Consider the following 14361-nt stretch of genomic DNA (forward strand, 5'->3'; position numbering starts at 1 on the left):
TGTCATCATTACACAGGAAAATCCACACATAAGAAGTGTGCCTGTGTGTGAGAGAGGAGTGCCTGTATGAGAAAATTAGTGTATGTTCTTCATCGCGAGACTTGGATGAAGCTGTTATTACATATCCCAATAATCCACTGATTTAGAGAGATTTACCGTAATACCACTAACCGCTACATCCCTATCTCTGATAATATTCAAACAGCGACATCGCCTCAGAATAATTCTCTTTCTCTGGCTACGAGTTAAGAAGAAGAGAAAAGGACCTCCAGAGTTCACTCCTCATGGCCATATAGCGAACAACACAGTCAAAACCTCTACTGACAGTAAGATAGATACAAGCCCTTGAACTCAGACACCACTGTGTAACTTTGCAAATACAACTCCTTGACAGTGTTTTATCTGTCAGATCACTAATTCAAACACTAGTTCAAGACACACCCTTAATGACACATGACTGTCCTTGTACAACACCCGTTTGGGAATACATGATGACACCTTCTGTAGCAACACGTGCATGAAAAACACATTTGTAAAGTCTGCCTAGATCAGACTGAGAACTACATTGTGTAGTCAGTCTTGTCATTTGATCCAGTGAGTGAACCAACGAACACTCTTGGTAGACAGTCTAGAAAAGAAGTTCATTTTAGGTGCCACACTCTCTAGATCTCGCCATAACAGATTTAACCTTGAGTGCAAATCAGGGACTCCACATATTCATTTTGTTCAATGTATGAATTAAACTTGACTTTTACTGTGAAATGTAGAATCGTGGTCGCAACACGAGCGCATGCCTGACCTAATACTGCACTTGCTCAAAAGCCACTATGATTGACACAGATTCGAAATACAAAAAACTTTTTTTTTACATTTGGAAAAAATGTAAATGTAAACAACATTTGGTCTTTAGATCAGACCTTTAAAATAAATCTAACGAACTAAGCATATAAAAGAAGTAAAGCTAGTAGATAAGCACAACAGCATCTAAGTTAATTTACTGACCACAGTCAAAGTATTTTCCTATCAACTGTGTTTCCGCTGTCTCCGAGATTCCTCAGGCCTGATGGCTCAGAAGGAATTAGTTTAGCTTTAAGGATTACAAACGGCTGTTGGGCCAACAGCATGACAACACACTTATCAACAACAGTTTACAGGGTTCGTCTTGTTTAATCGCTCAGCGAGCTGTCACCAACCTCTTTTTATTCAGGGTCTGTCTGTTCAGGTGCTTTGCTAAATTTGTTGTGGTAGCACTGCTGTGTGTCATCGCTTGCATATGGGCTTTATCCTTCAACAGGAATTCAGTTGGCATCTATAATAAGAGGAGCCAATGAGATGAGTGACGAGACAGAAATGTGTTTGAGTGAGAGGAGGCGGGGCTTCGTGGGCGCTGCAATGACCCGCAAAACTGTTTCAAACATTGTAAAATGATTAAAATCCCTGTCCTAAAATGTCTTCAGTTTTGAGCTCTACAGTATAGAGTTGTGATAGAGAAGTTTAATCATAGACAAGTTGTTATCATGTTGATATTGCCTGTTGGGATAGTAAATCGGTCTGCACAGGATGATAATTGCTCTGCCCTGACTCCCACTGATAGATATTAAAATGTCAAAAATGATGCACTGAAACAAAGCGCTAACAAGATCACAAAATTAGCATTCTATATCAGTAGCCTGATCCTAACACCTCCACATCATCAAAGTCACAGTGTCTGTGAGTGATGAAGAAGTGTAGACAAATGTCTCAGATTTTTTGCAGTTTTAAGACTTGAGCGTACGGTTCACACTCATCATTTGTACCTGATGTGGCTGCTTCCATTTTTTAAAGGTGTCGTATTATTCAAGAAAACAACTGCAAAAAACCCAACAGCACTGTAGTTATCCATTAAAGCACAATAAAAAAACAATAAACTGGTTCCCATCAGTTCTCCAGACATGTCTCCGACAGACTAAGCGGATCTTTGCTTGACTGTTGACATGTCTTTTCTGCGCACTCGCTTGGGCGAGCTGTGATTTCAACCGGCTGCATCATCTGAGAAGAGAACAGCATGGAAAGCTGCAAGGAATAAGTGTGTGTTTATGTGTTTGTGTGTATGTATGTGGGATGAACTGGCACACACTCTCCTGAGCTCACCTCTAATGCACTGCATTGTGGAGTCTATGTTTCATTGTGGTTGTTCCATTAATGTTGACACATGGAGAAAAACTCTGCTTTTACCACTAATGGATCTGTTTACCTCCATTAAATCTATCCCATTTTCACTGCTGCTAGGCCGGCAGGTGGAAAATTGTGGAGATCCGGTGTTGATCATGTGAGTCTTTATATATTTCCTTTTCATATTACTCTTGTCCATTCTGTATGTTTCTGGACACATTCTAAATCACTGGCTTCCTGTATGCTTATGTTACAGCTCTTGTCATTAGCTGTTTGAGCAAACACTGTCCTTTTGTGAATCTAATATCAAACCAACAATGTTCCAGCAAACATGCACTATTCTCAGTGCTGTTGACAGAGGCAGAGGTAATTTCCCCCCTACATGCTGTAAGCTTGTTGTTGCTGCTATATCTGTCGTTGTTTGGATAACAATAATAGGAGCCGAGCCACGTCAATCATCGCTCCAGAGCCCTTATCAAGCTCTTTATCCCTCTCAGCTCTTCCTCTCTTTAGCCATTGAGTTCACCTGAGTGAAAGCTAACATCTGGAGGATCCGTCCCTTCCTAAGGCAAAGGCCAGAGATCAGCGCTGAGGCTCATATTCCACCGGTCTTCTCATAGGAAACTGAAATGTTGGAGTGGGAGTTTTGCAGTTCATTTAACGTTCTTCTCACTCCTTTTTCTTCTTCTTCTCCACACTTTCCTTTTTCCCTTTGTCATCACTTACTTGCAGTCTTGGAATCAGGGTGTAACAGCACAGGCTGTTTATGAAGTTGTGAAATCTAGGAAGAAATGTGTGCAATCTTGTCCTTTTTACCTTAACTTATTTATCTAATCTTATCTTAGTAAGTGTATCTCATTTCCACTCTCTCTCTCTCTCTCTCTCTCTCTACTCCTTCCCTTCCCCTCATCTCTCAAATGCTTCTCACCTCATATATCCCTTCAGTGTTTCTCCTCCCCTTCGCTTTGATGGAAGTGCACGCCTCTTTTCCTGGCATGATTTCACCTGAGAGAGATGCTTCTCTGAGTTAATGATTGACCTCTTTTGATTGTGTGTGTGTGTGTGTGTGTGTGTGTGTGTGTGTGTGTGTGTGTGTGTGTGTGTGTGCGCGCATTATAAACAGGATAACCAAATAAAAGCAATGTTGTGCCCTTACGGACTCAGGGTGAAAGTATGCTTGGTCTTTTTTGGATGTCATGTGCAGAAATACGGCACCAAAGTCAAGTCGTATCGACCACAAAACCAATAAAAATGTATTTATTTAGCATTTTTTAACTGATAAAATATTTATTATGTTTCAGAACAATACAAGACTACTGCCTTTTCACTTTTGTTCAGAGTTTTGTTCAGAAAACTCTCAGTTGGGCCGAGCTTTATCCTCACTGGCAGTTTGACACCCGTTAAAAAACAAACATTGCTTCAGTTTTCTAATAGCTGATAAATATTTAACTTTTTGCTTTTTTGTGATGTGCCAGACTGCACTGTTTGCAGTACAACTTCGCCTCCACCAGTGGAATCAAATCGAATACACACAAAAAAAGGTTTTTAAGAGAGAGAAACCCTTTTTTTTTCTCAACCACATTTCTCTATTTTATTAGTGGTTTTTATTTACAGCTTTGCCTGCAGGCAGGTTGAGCTGTGTAGTGCTATATTGTTTCTGTTAGGTTCGACTGAGTGGCCTCTCTGACCTGTATTTCTGTCAGCTAAAAATAAGTCTCTTACAGATGAGACGAATGCAAAGTAAACAAAATCACGACTAGTCATGAAGACGTTTTGTTGCCTGGAGGAAGGTCAATTCGACAAAGATTGTGTCGGTTTCAGGATTTTGAAATGCAGTTAAAGTGGCATGACTTTTGTTTTCTCTTCATAATCAGAACACAATTTGAAAGCTAACCGTTAACATATAATATTAATGTTACGTGATAAACATCTCCCCATAATTTCTGGGTATAACCATGGATGATCCTGAGAAAGTGTATCACTGATAGAGGTCTAGATTAATCATTTATCTTGATGTCTGATGTCTTATCAGGATCCAACCAGCTTTTTTATCTGTGCTATAAAAGTATATCATGATTCTTGTGGACTTTGAGGCATTGTCAACAGTCTGGTTAAACAAGTTAAAAAAACAAAGCAAAAAAAAAAAAAAAAAAAAAGCACCAGACGGGTTATACACCACAGAACTAAACACCATAGTTGCACCTCAATGGAAACCCTGTGTCAGCACTGCACCAGCTCGATAGATTAGTCGTGTTCCTGCAGTACTTCAGTACAGATTTGAAAAGTTAAAGTGCTGCAGCAGAGAACAATCTGTTTTGCTTTTCTTTGGAAAATTGTAATACTGCCATAGTTTTTAAGGATTTTAGGTTTCATTCACGAGCTGTCAATCACATATCTGCCATGTTTGCTTGCATTTCATCATCTGTATCATAATAACCAGCAGTACTGTCCAGAAAGAAATAACTGATTTAATGCCTTGCAGTTCAGGAAAATCTCATACTCATCTTCACTTAATTCACTGTGTCGTGGTTCTTTTTGCCGAAGCTTGATCTAAAATAGAGTCTTATAGTGCACTGCCATTGGATAAAGAAAGAGTAATCATTTATTTTATTTTTGCACGCTTGGATTCACAAAAATTTGCACATGGACTTCAATCTTTAAAGCTTGTGAGAACACACAGTTTTTATCGTGAATCTAAAATTCAGGAAAGCAGTGCCTCCATGTACAGTTTGTTATCTGCTATGAGCTATATTCGGTTACAGCACAGCTGCTCGCATGAGCTAACATGCCAACTATGTGCTGTATACTGTATGTGGATATACTGTTTATAAATACAGTGAGCCAGCACTTGGGAGTTGTCTGAAAAAATGCTTACTTCTGATAACCAGTCAGGAAGGAAGTACAGTAAATTTCCACCAATGTACAGTTATGTGTGGATGCATCATTCAGGCAGATCTGTTGATCAGTCTTCACCTAAACTACATTTCCCAGCAGAGAATAGGAAGAAGGAAACCCCATTACATCTAGCAGACTTCGCCTAAAACCCACACAGTGTGTTGCACCGTTCTCTGAAGATACAGCTGCAACCTTATTTGATGATATACTGTAGCTGAGTGCCAACTTCCTCTGCTCTATCATTGATAAGGCATGAATCATGAATCATGAACGTTGGAGAGAAATCATGTTGGCCAAAATGATTGAGTCCTTATAAGGAGAGTTCTAGCTTGTTTGTCACAACGGCACATGGATTGGGCATGTTTTAGATTTTCGAGATTCTGATCCTAATCCGATTTCTATTCTGCTGAAAAATGTAAATATTCCTTCCGTGCACAACATCTGGAGGTGGTCGTGTAAACAATCTGTGCCGTTTGAAATGCATGTGACGCCGCTGTCTCCTTGTGCACTGCAGTAAATGCTTTGTCACTACTACAGGAAACTAGTTTGGCAAAGTGATAACATTTCACTGTGGCTTTTCTGCTGTGTTGCACATGCCCTGATGCACGCATAACGGCCGATACAATAAACATAATTGACAACAAACATAATTCTAGGTAGCCTTGTACAGTGCCCTGCATGGCCATGTCTCGTGCTCTTTCTCCCTGTCTGCATCATGCAGTTTGCATCTTCATTTTCATGAATCTTTTTGCAGACAGAGATGGTGGGCGTATGTAAATTTAACCCTCCATTAGTCAGCTTAAGATGTCACTTCTCTCCTGTGCTAATGTGGCTGCTGCTGCTCACAACACTTTTCGGTCAATACAGGTTGTATTCATTTGTTGCTGGCGGGCAGCGATGTAATACCAATTCAATGATGTTTGCTCGATGTTAGTAATGCCAGTAATGTTAGCTTGCTGTCGTCACTGTTGTTTGTCTCTCCTCAGACACAAACATGTATTTTCATAAGTCGTGCGAGGCCAGGCCTCGGGGGGTGATACTGTGTGCACATATTGAGTTTCAGGCTTCTGCTGTATTTTGTGTATAGCAGCCTGGCATTCAGCACTTCGTCAGCTCTGGCCCTCCTCCTGTGCCGTGTTGTATGTTTAAACCTTTTATGTGTTTTGGTCTGGTAAATGTAGGCCAAACTGTGGAACGGGTTGTAGATTTTTTTTTTCAGCACAGCACAGCACAGCACATCACAGTGCCCATTTCCACTCCCTTTTTCTTGATCAATTATAATATTCAAGGACTTTTTAAATGATATTTTTCCTTCTATCGTGAGTATCTAACTCACGTGCATCATGTAGATGCACCTTAGCATGATATAAAGTCTCAGAAAGAATGCAGTTGGGTTTGAACATGAATTTGAACAGGTAGACATCTTCCTCCCTCCAACAGTAGGATGTTTGTGTCATCATGATTTACATGTTTTTGGCCTTGATAAATATTTATATAGCTGTGAGTGAGAGTAAGCTCTCTGTCATGTGATTGCTACATGTCACTGCTTCCTGTTCATAGCAATAGAATGTAAAGTCACAATACAAGCTAATATCAGTAAATGTTTTGAATAGTAGTAGATATTATTATATATATTATATAGTAGTTTTGATATTTATAGTGATATTTATAGAAATTTTTAGTAATTATGAAAAAGAAAGAACGGGTTATTTTCTGTGATCTTGCTGCTAGAGAAAGAAGAAGAGTGGGTGAAAAGGGGGTGAGAAGACTTTCTGTGGGTAATTTGTGGGGGGTCAAAGCATTAAGGTGTTAAATGAAAGCTAATTACATAAGGGCACCAGGGGAAATGGGTGCTGTGTGTCCTCAGGCCGTGGCCATCTATCTGATTTAAGATACACAATGTGTCAGCAGCAAATCGAATCTGCAGGGAGCAATTGAAGGTTCCCTACACACACACACACACACACACACACACACACACACACACACACACAAGCTTTATTACAGCAATGTTAGAATCATTGTCCCAGGTGGTGGATAAGGATCCCCACCTACTTAGGCTTTTTGTGGCTGGGTGGGTCGATAGAGTTCCTCCTCATGTTAATAATTAGATGCTCGCCAAAGAACGGCTGCAGAATACGCTGAGCATTTGTTTTAACCTCAACGCTGCAGACGGGTGGTGTTTACAGGCACAGTACAAACTGCAAAATGTTTGCTTTAATGAAAGCTAAGCACAATTGTCAGTGGTTGCTAAACTAATCAGTTAATTCTGTCTTATAGTCTGTAGTAATCAAGAAAGATGATCATTTAATCAGTTAAAAAGGAGAAGATCTGCTAGTTATTGCTGAATGCAAAATTTTAGCCAGTGCTCTTCAGACACTGTGTAATAATTTAGCTGTTAGTGAGGCTGAGGCATTTAGCATTAGTATGACATTTGAAGATTGCATATATATTTATTTTTATTGAATAATAATTCATTACAAAAATATACAATCTTAATCATTAAAGAGGAAAAATGTTCTGCTGCAACAAAAAAATGCATGTTGACTTTAATATCATAGAAGACTTTTATATAAATATATAAATATTGACATTAGAGAAGCTTGAACCTGAGAATTTTTTGTCATGTTTACGTTGAAAATTTAATCGATTGTCAAAATATTTGCTGGTAAATTTTCTGTTGATTGAAGGACATATTGTTTCAATGCTGGCTACAGTCTATGATTTGTAACAAGTCAGTATTTTTTTTCTTTAAATCAGCTTCTGTGTCATCCTTAATCACCTGCTTACAACACTTTCGGTGTAGGTTTTTTTTTTTTTTTGCATCAAAAAAGCACCTTGCAATATTAATAACCACAATTTTATGGTGCTTTGGTGAATGAAATGTTGCACATAAATGAGTTTAAAATAGCTGCAGGACCTGTATACACTTCAGAAAACATAAAATCTTTGTTTTCTGAAATAGTATCAGTTTGAAGTTTCGACTGAATCATCTGTTTTTTGTTAAAGTCACGATAAGCATGCTCTTATGGCGTGTCGTACTTCTGAACTCATATTGAGTTAAACAAGGATAAACTTGAAAGACTGTGCCGTTGCCCTTCATTCTGCTCCCTGTGGTCCGCACCATGTGGCCCAATTTCCTGCAAAGCTCCACATTCCAGTACAGCATAGCTGCGCTCCAGGGATTTAACATGTGACCTCATCTAGCCTAAACCTTCCCTTCTCAGAGAGGAACAGTAGAAGTTGTGTCTCCCTTTTAGCTGCTTTGAACAGCTCTCGACATTATCCTCGACATCAAAGCTACAAAAAAAGACTGCACTGTTTGTCTCATTAGCACACTTTACAGTCGATTGTCTCCTCATCGTGATCTGCTCTTTTCTTGGTTAAACTGAGCTGCCTACACACACTCCCAGCCTGGGCTCTGTCTATATATAAGTAAAGCCGTGTAAAGAGACGACTGGGTCGGGTGATGTCTGAATTATCGCAGTGATGATTTTCATATCATAAAAGTAAGAAAACTCTTGTATTAAACAGTGAGATAACAGGCAGGTGTGATGTCAGACCATCCTCAGATATTCCTTATCATGTTTTATAACCTTGTTTGATCAGTTTCTAAATACAATACACTTGTTAATATCTGTTTCAACATAATCATGTATCACAATATCCCTCAATATCCCTTGATCATCACAACACGATCCCACTGAAAGAAAATAAACAGATATTAAATTATTGCTCAGCCCCTGAGGCGAGGTCAGTCACAGTTTTGAAGTTTCATTTTCTCTCTTTCTTGTCTGCTTCCAGGAAGGGGCACATATTGGATCCCCAGAGCTGATATACCCCCCCCAATTTTTATATATCGCTGCGTAGTTAATTTATATTTCGAGTCACTCTTCTTCAAATTTTGCAGGCAATCTGACTGAAAAGTGTCAACTACTCAGACACATGTTTTCATGTTTTTTGTAATCTCTGTGAGCACTTCACCGTGAACCGACAAGGCATCGACACAATAGTTGAGCTCAAAAGAGGAAAATTGAATTCAGGGCCTGATGAAAAGAAGGCGGCAATAACTGATATAAGTGGCGCAGTGGCAATTACAGTTAATGACATGTCACTGGGGCTGCTTTTCTCATGATTCTTTATGAACATCTCTACTGGTGTAGTTTAGAACACAGAGACAGAAGTGGTGCTGGTGTGTTTCAGAACACACAGAGAGAGAGACACGCAACAGTAACTTTGAAAAAAACAATAGTGGGATGCAGAAACATTAACTGTCACTGTGCACGAGAGGAAGTCAAAGTGCTTGGCTAAATTATAAACTTGTTTTTCCCTATTTGAGCTTTCACTTCTCATGCGCTCTCACTCTGGCCTTTGCTGAGTAAACACATCAGATTTCACATCTGATTTCTAAAATTACTATTGAATCTAAATGATAAAAAAAAAAGCAGATAAACACTTCTCTTTCATAAAAATGAAATCAATGAAAGTGAACAAAATAGAATAATGAAGGATTTTTTTTTCCTCGGCCAACAGGTCCTTCAAAATAAAATAACTCTAGGTAGTTTGATGTGTCCCTGTTTGTATGGCGACATGGTTTAGTTATTTTCTAAAGTTCCACCACTGCGGTTTCATTTTAAATCTGTGTTATAGATGTAGAAAGATCCACCAGTGGTTGGAGATGTCTAAGTCACATAATTTGCTGACTCATCCATACACCCAGACCTCCGCAATAACAGGTTTTGCAGCTCTCTCACAACATTCCTCCACCTTTCATCTCTCAGGCAACAGTAATAAATCAATCCACGGTGTCACAGTCAGGTAAACGTAGAATTTGGACAAATGCTGTAATTCCGGTCCCGCCTCAACGTCTATTTCACTGGGGAAGATGCGTTGTGTGAATAGTTGCAAACAACCGGAATAGTTCAAGTTACGATGGGGGAAGAAAGAACAGGCTGATGGCATGAAATGATGATTGAAGTGACAGCACTGTGTAGGAGACGTAGACGCTCCGATGTGAGGAGGGGTGGGTGGAGTGAAGCGGGGGGGGGGAAATAGAGGGAGAAGAAAAGAGGGAGCCATCACACAATCACATGGTGATTTCTGAAACAAGGGTAGCTTTATAACTGTGCTCCTCTCTAGCAACCAAAGGCTCCACTCAGTAATTCAAAGACCAAATGAACACACACACACAAACACACACACGCAAGCTTCCTATTAGCGACACACACAGAAAAACACACACACATACGACGTGTATGCTTGTCTCCAGGTAGGTGAGTTGGATAATCCCATGACTCGCCTGACCTCCTCCATACTTCTGCCAGTAGTGACACTCGATTGGCTGAGAGGCTGTGTGCTAGGGGAGGGGGAGGGGGTCTGCCCCAGCAGCAGTAATACGAATATTATATAACCTTGGCAGATGAGGCGGCGCGAGGGGAAGAGGAAGAAGGGGAATGAGCAATGAGCAAGAGCGAGAGAAAGAGTCGGTGAGAGACGGATGTGATAGAGAGAGAGGAAGTGAGAGTTAGGAAAGGCAGGAAAGGAAAAGTACAGTAAAACTGTTAAATTACACAATATAGAAAGTCAGAAGCTAATAAGCACACAGTACAGAAAATATCACCCTATTCTGACATTACTTGGTGAACACAAGTAATGTCATGTTTTGCCTTTTGAATGTAGATCACAGCCTCTTCTCTCTGGGTCTCCAATAATGGTTGGCCCTTTCAAAGAGCCCACTCACTATGAGTGAGCATGCTCATTATGTGCCAGAGATGGAAATGCATATTTTGCAGAGACAAACATGAACACATAACTGTTCAGTGAAGATAAATGTGCTTGGAATATATACAATAAAAATCAAAATGTTTCATTTCTACCCTCCAGGTTTTTTTTTTTTTTCCAGTGCAAACCATAACCAGAAACAGTAGACTTCCATCCAGAAAGCAGCTGTGTTTGTCATCAGAAATGTTGGGCGACTAAATTGAGGCAGACAATGTATTTTTGAATATTGTCCAATGGTTTTGGACATAGTTTCCACAGCAATGTAGTTTATTTTATCAAAAGAAGACAGTTTTACTCAACAGATCGAGTTAGGAACCACACCAATGCATACATTTGTTTTCCCAACTGTCCAACATAATGTTTTTGGCAAAGTCAATCAGTTTCCATGTGTCGAACCTCAGCACTATGACTGTTCTCATACTGTACATCTCCCCTGCTGAAAGAAACTGCTTCACTATCCCGCCGCACATCTCAAACTCTGCTCCCACACATTAGCCTAAAAAAGCTTTGATCTTAATGGAAAAACTCTCCTCTCGTCAGTTCCCACTACAGTTACTGGTATATGATTCCCCAGTGACTCAGAGGGTCAGCGCAGTTCACTTCTCCCTCCATAGTAGCAACAAATACTTTATTTGTCGTGGGCTGTCATTAGTGCTGCTCTGTCTTTTCCACCGCCTCATCAAGTAATGATATGTCATTAAGAAGACGTATAACTAATTTATTACTTGTATATCAGCTCTGGTTTGATTTTATTCTGATGTAAATTCAATTAACGGTTGGCATGTCTTTGTGATTAATTGAAGATCAACATCCTGGTTATTGGATTATGCTTATCAGCAATGAAATATAATGTACAAGGAGGCACTGTTTAATTATTGTCATTGGGAGGGAAGTGAAAATAGATCTCCAGTTGTACATTGTACACATTCTATGAATATTGTATTTGTATAGATAGAGAGGATTGTGGATTCTTAACATAACCCCGCAGACCTGTGCTGTCTGTTGTAGCAGGATTTCATTTAATATATTGTTTTTGCTCTGATGTCTTGTTGCCAAGTCCGCCCAATATATCTGCTCAGTCTCTCTATATTGACACATATTGTTAGCATGTGTTCGCACTCAGAGAGAGATGTTTGTAGGTAGAAGTAAAATATCCAGGGAAGTGATTGGCAGCATGCCTCAGTGTGTAAACAATGTCCAGCCTGCTCAGATTTTTCTTACACTTGCCTTTTTATAAGACCCGGTGTTTGACTGGTAAGAACCAACACACACACACACACACACACACACACACACACACACACATTCTGTGTGTGAGCTAGAGAGAGAGCGAGCGGGAGCGAGAGCAAGTAAGTGCCCATTTATTGCACTCTGGTCCAGTACGAAGGCGTTCCTAATGAGGCTTGAATCTGTGCTGCATGGCTCAGAGCCACACTTGTTGGCTCAGCAATGGGAGGAGCATGTGAGGAGACCAGGAATAAGGGTGGGGGAATATAAATGTTTAATTTAAACACCACCCTGTGGTCATTTAACATTACCAGCATTTCAAGTCATCTTAGAGCAAAAATGTAATAATTTTGCTCTAACGCACTTCAAAATACTAAAAGAAAAATGGCACAAATTATAAGAACTGATAAAGAAGACTGCCCATTAAGCATAAAATACATTGCACGCATGAAAAAATGCAGTTGTAACTAATAAAAACTCTAATGATCTGAGAAAACTCAAATGGCTAAGTCAAATACCGTGTAAATGCCTCCGCTTGCTCGACTCGGTATCGTGAGATATCCTGTTTCACTTGGTAGTCTTGTCTTTTTTTCCAGTGGCTGAGCAGTCTAAAGAGAGCCAACACAGGTCAAGCACTGCCCGATAATTAGTGTTCACACCATCTTCTCTCAAATACACCCAGAGCTACTTTAAGTAGATGAATAATGAGAGAACTAGAAAGATGAACACATGGCAGGAGGACACCGCTCCTCATAACAGGGGTTCAGAGAGGACCTTTTCTATTAATACCCTACTACTGCCAGACTGATGATCCAAAGTTAAGGCCGGTACATATTAGAAAGTGTCTGCCAAAATGTGTGGAGCTCGTGTTGCAGATAAAGTCTAACCATAGTGTCTACGGGTCATGATAAGGGTGAGCTGAATTAGTTCATTTCAGTGTCACTGGGAAATCCTGTAACTATTATGGGGAAACTTTACTAATAACATGCCCATTGCACATTGTCTGTGATGTTTACAGTATGTGCAGGATCAGTTGCATAAAGGTAGGAATGACTGTTGGGTACATATTTGAGTTAGGATATATTTGATAAGATCGATTACTGTATCTCTATGAGCATTAAAGACGGTTACAAGTTGTGGGTTTGATAAGTTTCAGAATGAGCCATGCATAGTCATCTAGATAAGTTAGGTAGGTAAGTTAAGTCATTGTTATTTCATTAAATGTTTAGCCCTGCTCTGCTTCTCACCATTATTTTTCATTTGGGTTCAGTTAATCTAATCGTCTTTTAATTACCATTGCAGCATGCTGTGTCAGAGTCATGAATTCATTTTTTGCTGCAAAAGGGAAAATATTTGACTTTGTATTGTAGCATTTCTGATGATGCACATTTGTATAGATTCTGCCTTTCCCTGTGTTCAGATGACTGCCAAAACATAAGCTGGCATCTCTGTTTGAATCCTGTTACTATTTGAACCTCTCTACATGTGTTGGGAATGATATTGGCTGGTTCAGTGTTAAGCTATGGCTAAAATCTTTATCTGGACATATTCCAAGGTCTACCACCTCTACTCCCCCTTGATCGCACTCCAATTAGCATAACACAGTGTCGTCTTTCAGATGACCATGAGGCACTGCCATGAATTTAGATCGTGCTTGTTTGGGGAGATGGTTGGGGGTGGCTTCTGGTCTGTGAAACAGACATTAATAAGTTTTAGTTATATCACCTCCCTGTCCTGCAAATGTAGCATTAGTTGATGGACAGCATCATCACCAGGGCAAGATATCTATGGGCCAGCACATAAAGTCATTATCAAGCTCAGCAAGCCAACTTTATTACGTAATAACCATATACATTCCAACTGCTGTGCTGTCAAAACAAACAAGCGAAGGCTTAAGCCTTCCTAATGCGGTCAAATTCTTGTCATGGATTACACAACAGTGTCAGCCTAGTCTGGAGGCTTTTTGGCTCCATTGCAACTTTAAACCTGACACCGGCGATATACAGTACACTTTGCCTGCGATATATCTGACAAATTGGTGTCACAGCCTTGAGCTTCTCTCTGCATTTAAGGTGTTGGTTAGTTTAAGTCTAATTATAGACAATTGGTGGTAATGACAACTCACACAGAGGTTCAAACAAGGCTCTCACGTGCATTGTAACAAAAATTGGAGGCTTGGGATGAGATTTAGTTACTGCACAGAAGAGGCTGTTGCTGTTGTGATAGGCTTCATTGGGTTTGGCTCTGGTGAAAAGAACTACCAGTGAGCTTATAAAAATGAAAGAAATCAACTCTATCACGTCAGAG

At 39.9% G+C, this 14361-nt stretch overlaps 1 protein-coding gene across 1 annotated transcript in view; it reads left to right on the plus strand.

The window, feature by feature from the left end:
* LOC104917777 (glucocorticoid receptor) overlaps positions 1–14361 on the plus strand; it is a 52483-nt gene that overhangs the window by 19057 nt on the left and 19065 nt on the right.

Source organism: Larimichthys crocea, chromosome XXII (genome assembly GCF_000972845.2).
Source record: "Larimichthys crocea isolate SSNF chromosome XXII, L_crocea_2.0, whole genome shotgun sequence".
NCBI classification, from domain to species: Eukaryota; Metazoa; Chordata; class Actinopteri; family Sciaenidae; genus Larimichthys; species Larimichthys crocea.